Genomic DNA, 12,287 nt, shown 5'->3' with positions numbered 1-12,287 from the left:
TCATTAAAAGATGAATAAATCAAACAAAAATATATAACTGATTTTAAAATTTTTGAAGAATGAAAATGTTTGAATTTTTTTCCTTGTCAAATTTTGTAATATATAAATAATAACAACTATTTTTTTATTATTTTAATTGTAAAGAAAGTTTGAATATTACATAATTTTTTATTTTTTATTCATATCCAAAAAGCCATATAATTTATAAAAAAATTCTATTTGAAATTAATTGCTGGTTAAATTGTATTAAAAAAATTCAAGAATCATTTTATCAATTTATGAAGATAAAAAAATTTGAGGCATGCAACATGGCAATTATCTTTAAAAATATATATTTGAATTGATTAATATTTAATAACAATTAGTATTAAGACAAAACATAGATGACTATAACTAATATATACTAATAATGTTTATGTCAATTTAAGTTTAAAATTAAAAATGAAATAATAAAGAGTAAGTAAAAGTCGGATACAAAAAAAATGATATAAATTTATACTGATTATTTTGTGATGACATAAACATGAATATTTAATTTTATTAATTATTTAGTAAATATTGTATAATATGTCGAATTGTAACTTGGGAGCATGCATGATATAATTTTATGCACTAATTAATAACTATATTAAACCTTAATGTGCATGAGTAGTTTTCCTCACATTTTCAGTCATGATGTCATTTATTATAAAAATATATTATTAAATTAATAGTTTTATCAATTAAAAAAATCACAAAAAAAAAGCTAAACTACGAAAAGAAAATTCTATTTGAATACATATATAATTTTGACACTTCCTCCAAGAACAAATAAAAATAGGAAATAAATGATATTGTGGAAGTAGTAGAATACAATAAACCAAATAAAAAATATAAATGGAAATAAGATATTTTATGAATATATACATTTTATAATAACAAATAAAAGACAAAAAAAACATGGGATACCAATGGAAATTATTAGGTTTTATGCCCTTATAAAACTATGTCGGATATGTAACGCGATTTAATATTGTCAATACAAGAAGTAGAAATCATTTAGTTTGACAACCGTATTGCTTGCTTGTTTTATTACATGATTATTTGAATAATACAAACATTTATAAAATCTCGAACATATAAATAATTACAATTATAGTGATTAGGTCATAGTGGATTATAATTGTAATTATATGTTCAAAAGAACGAGTTCTAAGATTAAGTCAGTGCATTGGATTTTCACTGATATGGTAATCTACGATATGATCTACTTACACATTCGGGGTGTGATGTCTTATCCAAGTAGATAAGATCGATTGTATTTTGTTACATTGGATTGGACCGATATTGATTATTGACAAGATAAGTAAGTATCGTTATTTTCTAATCTAATCATACCATAATGTTGACCATAGGTCAATTCAATCTTAATTCTAAGTAATTAATATTCTGCTAATTGTATTATTCAAGTCATTTTATTTATTTATTACCAACTTACCCTACGGACTAGCTCATACTTACATATTGAAGATTTGGTAGTATAATTGAGTGTGAGTATTTATCATAGATATGAAATCTATAGCTTCTGTTTAAGAAGTGAGACAATAATTTCCTTATAGCTTGGTCCAAGTGTTAAATGATAGAGTGCTCATTTTTGTAATTAAATTTACGCAAATATCATTTACAAGGAACTTTGTGAGAGTTAAGAATAAAATACCAATGAGGGGTAAATCAGTGATTTTCAACCGTCTCATTAGTAGATCATCTATAGAGGATTGAATGATGGTTATGGTTATAACAATAGATAACGTATTTACATTTAATGTAAAATGTTATATAAAATCAAGAATACAATTCTGAGTCTGTAGTAGAATCATGAGGAATTAATAAGATAGTGAGATTATTTGTTATAAATAAACTCACGGTAATTTATTGGAGCTTGAATTCATGGATTCATGATCCTCATGTCATCTCTTATCAAAATGAACCTAGTAGTATTGAATAATTAATTATTAATTATAAAAATATCATATTGACTAGTTTAATTATTAATTATAAAAATATCATATTGACTAGTTCAATGGAAATAAATAATGTTAAATTATTTATTGATATTTTTGTGAGAAAAGAAATAAAGGAAAATTTGAGGTTTTTATTGCAAAGTCTCATAAAGAGAGTATTATAGTTAATTGGGATAATTTTGTTAATATTGATAAATTTGTATTAATATTAATAAAATGAATTAAATAAAGGTCAAAAGTATAATTGGTTAATTTTGACAAGTATTTAATTAATTATAATTATTAAATAATTAAAATAAAATGGGTAACTAAAACCTATTTTATGTCCTAGCCAATTGTCTATTTATACTAGTGTTATAAAATGCATTAGGTTAGATGAATTTGGCAAGGTAAAAATTCACTACTAATATTCTATACCTAGCCGCCCACTCACTCTTAGTTTTCTCTCTAGGAATTCTCTTCTCATGTGTTGAGACTTGCCCACACAAACACTAAGTTGTTTTAGAGAAAGACTTAAAATACTGTGGTTTTGTTTCAAAGCGGTTTAGATTCCTTGAATTACCTAGCATTCAATAAGAACAAAATGTTAGGGAATCTAAAGGGAGTAGTCATTGTTCCGCTACGCGTCTCGTAAGTACTCTAATGGTTTTGTTATTGTATTTACGTATCCCTGTAATCTTCACATGCTTGTATGATTTTATGCTTTCTACTATGTATATTGTTTTGAATATATATTTATAGGGAGCATGCATATAAACTTATATAAATGAGATCTTACAATTGGCTTCAGAGCTAATGGTTGCTAGTTTATATGTTTATATATATATATATGTGATTTTTTGACATGTTAGATTTGTTAATTGGATGGTAGCATAAATGTTTGCATGTTTAAATATTATGTATGTGTGATGCTAAAAATAATATTGTTCATGATTTTTGTATATTTTATGATTGTTTAAGTGTGTTTTATTTTATTGTATAAAACTCATAAACTCTTTACATAAAATAAAGAGTTTATACTTTTTTGGACCCTGTGTTTTGTCCCATTACTTATTTGGGCCCTGTGTTTTGACAAATTACTTTTTGGACCCTATGTTTTGTAAAATAGTTAAAATAGAACCCTAAACTCAATTTTGATGATGAAAAATTTGAATATAACAACACAGTTTTTAAGCAGAATGATTTTATTTTTGTTCTGAATTGTTAGTTTGGTAAATTATTTGTGATTTTAGTTGTGAAAACATTGACCAAAATCAGGTTTAGGGTTCTATTTTAACCATTTTACAAAACATAGGGTTCAAAAAGTAATTTTTCAAAATACAGGGTCCAAACAGGTAATGAGACAAAACACAGGGTCCAAAAAAGTATAAACCCTAAAATAAAAGTTTGAAAATTGCACAAAAATTATTTTTTTTGGGATTTTGTTTCATTCAGTTGTAAAATATATTTTAAGTATTATTATTATTTTTTAATGTCATATATTATTATATAACATACATTTTTAATATGGGTGTTCATAAAACCGCCCACACCGCACAAACCGCCTACACTGCACCGCAATTTGTGGTTTAGAACCCTTTGCGATGCGGTTGCAGTTTGTATTTTTGCCAAACTGCGCGGTGCGATGCAGTTTGCGGTTTTAAATTTTATAAATGCAGTTCAAACCACACCGCACCGCATCATTATATATTAACTTTTTTATATTGTTTTTTTCAATTTTACTACATTTAAAGTTAATGCATAAATATTTATATAGTATAATATAATATACACATTATCTAAAAAAAATATAATGTTTCATAGGATGCTAACACATATTGTACTTCAATCTAAATATATTCTTCCTTAATTAAAATAATATTTACTTTTATATTATATTTTTTCTTTGTTATTAGCTTGTTATATTTTTATTGTTTTGCTTAAAGTTTATTAGCTTGTTGTACATTTAATTAATTTGGTAAACACTCTATGGTTATGAGATTTATTATGCATCTTTCTTAATTATAATATTTAATTGTTAAATTATCTGGCGATAGATATAAACTGCCCACACCGCATTTTTGCGGTGCAATTTATGTGGTTTGAGGTCTATGCAGTGCGGGTTGCAGTTTGGAAAATTGTTCAAACTGCATATGCGGTGCGGTCCAAAAAAATTAGAGAAAAACCGCACCACCCGCACCACAAACACCCCTAGTTTTTAATGTATAAGACTAAAAATAAAAATAAAAATAGTAAATAATAAAAAATAAAAAAAGGAAGGTGTTGTGGCCCATTTTTTTAGGAAACTATATATATATACTAGGTAAAAGCAACATGCAATACACGTTTGTTTAGTTTTAAAGTTGTAAATATTATCTATAATTTTAATAAAAATTGGTTTAGTGTTTTTAAAATATATATAATAGATTGAATTATAGTTCTATAGTATACATAAATATTTATATCAATAATCTCTACATATAGGACATCTAAACACAACATTGACATAGATATATATATATATATATTTACATGACATATACATAAATTACAATAATATTTAATAAGAAATTAATAATAGAAATAATAAGAATAAAAAAAGTCATAGTGTAGACAGTAGTATACATGCATCAACTATTTTTAGTTTCTAATGTATCTCACAATGTCCTTTGGTGAATTTGATGAAGAAAAATAGCTTCAATCACTTGATAAAAAAACATACTACTACACAAATTTATGAGATAAAAAAATGATATGTATGCTTTTATTATTTTTAAATAAATATGATTTAATTATTTTAATTATCATAAAATATCTTTAAAATATCATATTTTAATTAATTAATTAATTAATTTTTGTTTAAGTTTATGTTTGTTCTAGTTTTTTAATTTTGCAGTAACAACAGGAGATTATATATTATATGTTTAATATAATATTAATATTATATGTGGATTTTAAATTTGAGTTTGTTGCTAGTTGATAGTAGATTATATTATATTATATGTTTAATATAACATTATTCTAATATGTGAAGTTTAAGTTTAATTAAATTTTATTTAAGTTATTAAACATATGGTTTATTATTTTTAAATAATTGTTATTGTAAAATATCTTATTTTAATTTGTTTAATTATTTATTTATTTAATTTTATCTAAGTTTAAGTCATGTTTACAATCTACTGTTAAATATAAGAATATTCTGTTAAATATAAGAATATTCCGTTAAAGTTAACGGGAAAAAATAAAAAACTGTTAAAACCAAGAATTTCCGTTGTCTATACATTTTTTATATAGAAGATATAAATTTGGTAACTGTATGCCCTGATTTTCCCATGGGCTGATTAGCAGGCCGAGCTACTGACTAATCACAATTAGTCCATGAACATCCCCAAGATTGGAGCTCCCGTTTCGAGGTCGTACCTTCTTAGCTCGAGCAATCCCTAAGGACACGCCAAGGTTGCCCAGGACTGGGGCAAAGAACCTGAAGGCCGAAGGTCGGGTCAGGGGAGCAGCTCGTGGCACGAGCTATATACGGAGCTCTGACCCTCTGTAAAGTCAACACACGCAAGATAAACGTGCATATATCTGACATCACGTGTCCGATATCTCCCTGACTTCTCGGACACGCAGCAGGAACGTGCATGTTCAGAAACCCACGGCTGGGTTGGGCCGTGCGGTCCATTATCTCCTTACCTATCGATTTGACCATACTTATGTGTCAGGTTTAGGAATTAATCATGAATGTCACAGAGTTGATATGACAAATAATAAGGTCACGGGATGACCTCCTTACCAACTTCCAGGTGCCTTCTCCTATAAATATGGAGAACCTGGGAGTTGACAAGGGTTGGGAAAAATAGTCTCTGAATAGATATATGTTTTGTAACCAAATACCCAGAGTATATCAATAATATTGACTAGTGGAGTAGAAGGATTTTAACATTCGAACCACTTAAAAACGTGTCTTGAGTCACCTAGTTCACTCTCTAAGATTTTATATCTGCGACGGTTCTATATTCAGCACTAATCCCTTTCTCTTCTTCTCTTAATTACCTGTTGGCGAAGAATCGTGTCAACAGTAACATATTTATATGTGTAAGGCGTTAAATAAAAAAAATCATTTATTTTGTATTTGTATTTTTAAACCTTAATAAATGATATATTTTTGTGCAAGTAAATATTTTTTGGTAATTTTTTTTTTTCTAAAAAGAAAATAAAGATATTTTTTTCTCAAATGGGAACAATTGAATTAATTTTTATTGATTAATATTTTGAAGATTGATTGAATTGAAATTAATTGTGATTAATTTCATGAAATAGATTGATTAATTATTTTTTTTAGCTATTTATTTTTTTTGGTGATAAACGTGTACATGCATAAATTAGTAACATGCTATATTGATTGTATGCTAGACCCATCCAATTAATTAGCATGTCATGCATCATTATAATTGTCATTTTTACAAATTTGTGCTTAGATGATGAGCTTATAGTGATGACCCATTATTTTAGATAATGAGAAAAAGATCAAATAAAACGGGTCATAATCTTGATAAGTTTTATTTGGAATCAATTGAACATGTAAAGTTTAAATTCATCTCTTGTGGGTGGTTTCACTTGTGAATGTCCATTTGCTTTGCATTACTATATTGGGTCTAATCAATTAAATATCAATTAATAAAACGAATGTTCAAATTCCTGTCTTTTTGGGCTTTGTGTGGAAGTTAGGGAGCCTTCGTAGTGAGTACAACATATTGAACCCTGCTCTCCTCTATGCAAGTTCAAGTTGTTAAGGCTCATTTACCTAAGTTGGACTTAATTGTATTAGGTTAATATTTTTAGTTGCCCCTAATAATTGATTAGAAACAAATTAATTCTAATTTTTTGATTAATTTTCAATAGTAATTTAAGAATTAATAGGAAAATTATAAACTATGGTTTATTGATTAATTTAATAATTTGGAAAACCTAAGTTGGTAATTTTCAAAAGAATACTAAAAGATTTAATAATGAGTTTTAAAATTTGAATTCGATCTCCACCGTTGATTTAACAAGATTATAGTTCAGTGGGGCCTCATGGCGCTTTGATTTCGTCTCCCTACGGAAGTTGTTCACTGAACTTCTTAACATGATTAAATTTCTTAGGATAGATGGTTATAGATGGACCTTCTATAGACTCATCCCTACGGTGATTATAGGAATTAAGTCTATAATTGTAACGAACCAAAATTACTAATAAGGCTTAAGGGCCTTTATTAGTGTGTCAGGAGGGCATAATTGGTATTCATGTGAATAAATGATTAAATGCATGATTATGTGGCATGCATGACTATATGAGTATATGGATATGATTAGATGCATATTTATGAGTATTAAATATGCAAGTGGGCCCTGTCTTGTTCATAAGGGCATGTTTGTAATTTTGGCCCGTTAAGGGTATAAATGTAGTTATTTGTGATAAATTTCTGAGACCACATTATTTTGTGGATATATTTGCAGCTTGTGACTCGAGGCGATCCTAGTGAGCGGTTTAGCGAAAAAGTCACGGTGGGGATTTATACCCGGCTCAGGGGAGCCTGTGGGTATTTCTGGGAATTTGGGAAATATATTAGAGGCTATTTGATATTGAGGAAAATAATTGGTGATTGGTTAGGTGTCAGAAAGTAAGCGGTAAGTATTAGGGACACTCGAGGAATTAGCGGGAATTGGGAACAAATGACCAAAATACCCTTAGAATGTTTAAAGGCTTAGGTTTTAATGGGAGGGTAAAATGGTCATTTGACTTAAAAGTAGATAAGTATTAAACTGCCTTTATACACTTAGTGGAAGCTGTAGAATGAGTTAGAAGTTAAAGGAAAGAAAAGGAAGAAAGAAGGAAGGAAAAACAGAGTACATGACCTCTCTCCTTCTCTCTCTCGAATGGTGGTCTTCCTCATTATTTCTTGTGGAATTTGAAGCTGTAAATTCAGAGAGAGTCTAAGTTAAGTCTTGGAGCCTTGAACCTTGAAGTAATTGAAGAGGGTTGGCTGGAATTAGCTATCAAATTAAGGTAAAGCCTAAAGAGTTTGGTATGAATTTTCTGACTTTGATGAGTTGCTTTTGAATTTGAGTTTTTGGATGGGAATTCTAGGATTTGAGCTTGGGGAATTGAGGAGCTAAGGACTGGAAGGACACTAAGGGCAACCTAGGATTGGACTCCCCATTAAAGGTAAGAAATTCTGAGCTTGGTCACTTGAGAATCTGGGTTGTTCTGGTTTTTCTGTTGAGTTTTTGAGCTTCAAGCTCAAACATGGTTTTCTTTGTTTAATGGTGCATGTGGCTAAGTTTTATGTTATTGGGCTATGTGGGGTGAGATGTAGATGATGGTAGGCTCAATTTGGTGTGTGGTTGAGGTTTGGAGGGGTTTTAGGGAGTTTTGGCTCGAGGAAATTCGAAGAAGAAAATCAGTGTGCTGAAGGTGTTGTAACTAGCGTTGTAGCGCTAGCCTTAGGGCGCTACAGTGCTAGGCTTGGGTTTTCTGGGGACTTTTGGCTCTGCTTGTAATGTTTAGCACCCACCTTGTGGCGCTGTAGTGCTACCCTACCTTCAGAAGTGTATTTTTGGGTATTTTCTTAGGGTTTTTGCCCGGGGGCTCGGGGTTTGATTCCACCACCCCGTTTAGTGGAATTAGGGCTTCCCGAAGGCTCGGGATTGGTCCCAAGGTTAGGTTATGGAATTGAAGTTTAATGATGGTTCTAATTTATGGCTATGACTAGGTGTACGCTAGGGCTCGGACGGGATCACGCATGAAGGTCGATTTCACTAATCAAAGCTATCAGAATTTAAGGTAAGAAAACTGCACCCGGTTATGTGGTTATGTTGGGACTAAGAGTTCCCTATACTTGTATGTGATATCCTATGACGGTATTATGCCATGGGGACATGAGATAAACGACCTAAGAGTGTCGGAATCAATATTTGTGCACAGGACGCGGCTCGGCCACTGGTAGCTGAGGTTAATTAAATAATCACTAAGCTTGCCCTAAGCGAGCCAGAGTCAGTGAGTTGAACACTGGGCTCGCCCTAAGTGAGCCGAAGACAGTGAATTATTTAGAGGGTGTGGCCTAAGGGTGTCAACCCTAGATATTGTGGGTTATGTTAATTGATGTTAATCTGATGATCATGACATGTTTATTACCTGGATGGTTAATTGTTAGTTTGTTGATTGATATCACTATTTATGTGAACGATGTGATCTATTGGGTGCTTGATTAATGATCGCTGAATTACCTGATTACTGTTGTTGATTATGCTATGCATTATAGTTTTCTTGCTGAGCCTCGGCTCACGGGTGCTTCGTGGTGCAGGTAAAGGCAAGGGTTTGGTGGTTCAGCCATGAGTTGAAGAGCTCTGGGGGCGAGGTGTACATTGTCAACTGCTCGGCCGCCACAGTCGAGGGTTTGTACAAGGACGGAAACCTAAAATGTATATTTTGCCATTAGAGTGGCCATGGTTATTTATAAGTTTTGGAATTTTTGTAAACATGTCTTTTAAACCCTGTTTTGGGATCCCATGTACTAAACAATCATTTTATATGAAAATTATCTGTTTATGACTAAAACCTTTTAATATTGACCTAATTACGACTTTAGGACCACTTTTTCAACTACATGACTTGATTAGCAAGTCTTGCACCTTTATAATCACACAGTGTAATAGTCTTGGCTACCCAGGGCGTTACAATAAAAATCGAAACCGTGGGTCAAACTCATAAAGTAAGAAATATTTGTGACTCTCGCCTACCGGGACACTTGGATTTTCGTTACTTTGATAAGATGGATAGGTAGTTAATAAAAGTCTAGGACATTTTATTAATTGAGATATGTTTCTCTGTTTAATTAAGTGAATATTTGTGACTCTTGCCTACCGGGACACATGGGTTTATGGCTAGTTAAAGTACCTAAGAAATAGAAGATAAGTGTTTTAGTATTTTTCTTATCTCAAAACAATTTGTATGTTATGCTATTTCTAAAAATTTGATGAATGAATGTTTGTCAAGCAATGCGTTAATTTTGACTTAGTTGATAATCGTAGCTCTAGGCTTCACACCACATACTCACTCTAATCTCTAAAAGGTTACTCTATGATGAGAACCTCACGAAATATTTGTCCAACATCAACATGTTGTTGATTATGGACAACATTGAGTTCGTGATAATCAAATATATTCCTATTTTTCCTATGCAACGATTACCAAATATTTCAAGGAGGATTGTTGCTGGTGGTTTGAGCAAAGGAAGGAAGGTTAATACTACCAAACATGCTCAAAGAGCAAATGAGGAAGAAATTCAAACAAAAAGAACAAGACGTCCACTGGCAAGGCACCAAATGTTGCAAAGCATCTTGGAGCATGGTCCGATTATAAGTACACTAAAGGGGAGTGTATCCAACTGCAAGGAGACTGAGAATTGGGACAAGATTTCCCGGTACTCAAGGTATATGGAACCCAAGATAATGAAATATTTTTCTTGGATGCATGTGATTTTAGATGATGATTCTTCGGTTTTAGACTGTTGGACCAGGATCTACTAAACATGCATATACCTTTTTACGACCTTTTAGCATTAGGAAAGTCATGAAGGATGAAAAGCTAAAGCTTGGAATCCGACAAGGGTTGTTCGTATCAGACAAGGAAAAATGATAAGCTTGAATGGATTTTGGAAATAAATCTATTGTTTCAAGACAATGTTTATTTTATTCTTATTTTTAGTGAAATTTTAATTTTAATTTTCCTTAAAACATCAACAACAATATGTAGTTACTTTCACAAGTAATAAAATCTTATTTCTTTAAATGGATGTTAATTATGGGGTGGATGTATGGAAAATGAGCACCTATTGCAACCAAACGAACCATATGTGCTAAATAATGAGTTGTTTAAATATCTAAGCCTAGGACCGTTAAACGATAAAAAGTCAATAACAATAGAAATGATGTACCTTTGGCATCTTCGCTTTGATCATATTTTCTATGATAGGATTCAAAGATTAACAAAGGTTGGGCCTTTGAGGGAACTCACCTAGGGTGATCTACTTGTTTGTGAATCTAGTCTCGAGGGAAAAATGACAAAGTGTCCATTCTCTGTGATAGAGAAAGGGCCAAAGAACCACTAATGCTAGTATATTCAAATGTCTAGCGACAAATGAATGTTCAAGCGAGGAGTGGTTATGAGTATTCTGTCACCTTCATTGACGATTTCTCTAGAGACTCATGTAAGTACCTAAAGCAAATGAATTCTGAGAATTTGTTAAGAATTTCAAAGAATTCATTGCTATGGCTTTAAAACCAAATTAGGTAAAACGTTAAAGATCTTGCGATCTAATAGGGGTGGAGGATATTTGGATAATGAGAACCGAGATCATTTAATTGAACTTGGAGAATTTTAGAAAGCAACTGCCCTAGGGACTTCGCAACAGAGCGATGTTGCTGAGCGACGTGAATCGCGCGCTTATGATAATGCGTGTTCTATGATAAGCTATTCAACTCTACCAGTTTCTTACCCATATATTTTCTGGAGACATACTACCTAGACCGCATTAGACATTTTTTAAATGTTGTGCCGTTTCAAAGTTGTCTCCAAGACACCACTAGATTTATAGAATGGTTGTGAACCTGGTTTACGTCATTATGTAATTTGGGGGTGTCTTGCTCATGTCCTGAGCAAAAAGGTAGGAAAGCTAGAACAACAAACTGAGGTTTGCTTATTTGTTGGATATCCTAAAGGTACTCAAGGTGGTCTGTTTTTAAAGTCCAGTAGACAAGAAATTGTTTGCCTCTACAAACGCTGCTTTTATGGATAACGACTACATAATGAATTTCAAGCCTCATAACAAAATAGTATTAGGTGAAAACATGATAAACTATTGTTCCATCTTCACTGACACAACTCGATGAAAACAAGGTAGATTTTGAAACCACTAATCCAAGTCAAAATGTTATGGTATCTCGTCGTAGTGGGATTCTTGGAACCCAGTACCTATGAGATAGATAGTGAAACCCACAAGCTGGTTGGGGACACAAGTAATAATGATATATTGGCCTTTAAACAAGCAATGGGTAGGTCTGGAAGGGATTTTTGGCTCGAAGCCAAGTATCAGGAAATTGAGTCTAAGTACTATAAATTTATCTGAGATCTTGTAGATGCGCCATTGGACTTTAGGCACATGGGGTGCAAGTGGGTTTATAAGAATAAGAGAGGAGCTGATGGAAAGGTCGATACATTTAAGACTTGACTCGTGGCAGAGAGAGAGAAAGTTGACTTAGAGAAAA

The sequence above is a fragment of the Humulus lupulus genome, chromosome 8 (assembly GCF_963169125.1).
Source record: "Humulus lupulus chromosome 8, drHumLupu1.1, whole genome shotgun sequence".
NCBI lineage: Eukaryota > Viridiplantae > Streptophyta > Magnoliopsida > Rosales > Cannabaceae > Humulus > Humulus lupulus.
Note: the sequence above shows the minus strand (reverse complement) of the source record.